This window comes from Neodiprion fabricii, chromosome 3 (assembly GCF_021155785.1).
Source record: "Neodiprion fabricii isolate iyNeoFabr1 chromosome 3, iyNeoFabr1.1, whole genome shotgun sequence".
Lineage (NCBI taxonomy): Eukaryota > Metazoa > Arthropoda > Insecta > Hymenoptera > Diprionidae > Neodiprion > Neodiprion fabricii.
The window spans coordinates 30,833,910-30,834,947 of record NC_060241.1 but is presented as its reverse complement, the minus strand read 5'-3'; the positions used below and the strand labels follow the sequence as shown (position 1 = coordinate 30,834,947).

General features: G+C 42.9%; 1 non-coding gene across 1 annotated transcript; it reads right to left on the bottom strand.

Annotated features, from left to right (window-relative positions):
• Nucleotides 1-699: 699 nt before the first annotated feature.
• Trnal-cag lies at nt 700-783 on the bottom strand. The gene has a single exon. It is a non-coding gene; the product is annotated as a tRNA-Leu (tRNA).
• Between the last annotated feature and the right edge of the window lie 255 nt (nt 784-1,038).

Sequence of the window (1,038 nt, the reverse complement as noted above, 5' to 3'; positions counted from 1 at the left end):
ATATCGCGCGATGTGAACCGTAAGATATTACTCAGGCTATACAGTCAGCTCGGGGATCCTGAAAGTGCCGTAGCCCCAACGCCAACGCTAATGCTCGTCCATAAAAGCAAATGGTGTGTTTCCAATTGGGTCAAATGTTGGCAAGTGTAATGTGAGGAAGAAGCGAGTCGGTGGGTAGCGCAAAAAGTGTAAGACGAGCTCAAGTGTGGATTCCACTTGGAGCTAACAGGATTTGCGAGTACGAGCCGCCAGGCAATGAGACAAGTGGATGGCGGATCGCGAATTTGCATAAGACAAAGGCGAATTCGAATCCCATAACGCGGACCTGAACCGTCTGAAGACGACGTTTTTTCGCTATTCACCGTTAAGAATAGCCACGATCAGTTGGTAAGGCATGAATTCCACAGTAGTGTGTAATCAGGTGTAGCACACGAGTACCGGTAACCTGAGCAATCGATGAATAATACAGGATCACGTTGCTTCAAGATTGAGTCACGACGAATCGACTTAGGTAAGTACATGCATAGAAGAGCTTCTCAAGATCGTTTTTATCTTCAAGCTTATCACGACATAAAGCTCTGGTTAGTCAAGTCTGGGTTGATCGATATTTCGAAAACTTTTCATACGCTTAATTACCCGACAGCGGGACGAATCGACTGGCGAGAAGAAAAAGTGTTGGAAAACGAAAAAGCAAAAGGTTGTCAGAAGTGGGATTCGAACCCACGCCCACAGAAGTGGACTGCGACCTGAACGCAGCGCCTTAGACCGCTCGGCCATCCTGACTTGCAAATACATTCAGAAATAGAGGTTTCAAAATAACACCAAATCTCAGTACACCTCTGTTAATAACAAAAAATAAATAAATAATAAGATAAAAAAGCTAGATCGTCAGAAGATCGCATTCAGAGAGATAAATATCGCGATTAACCGTGTTAAAAAAAATTAAAGCAACCAGTCTTGACCAGCAGAAAAATGGTGAAATATTTTTAATCGATTGATGCATCATCTACATGCATATATTGCATATATCAATATACG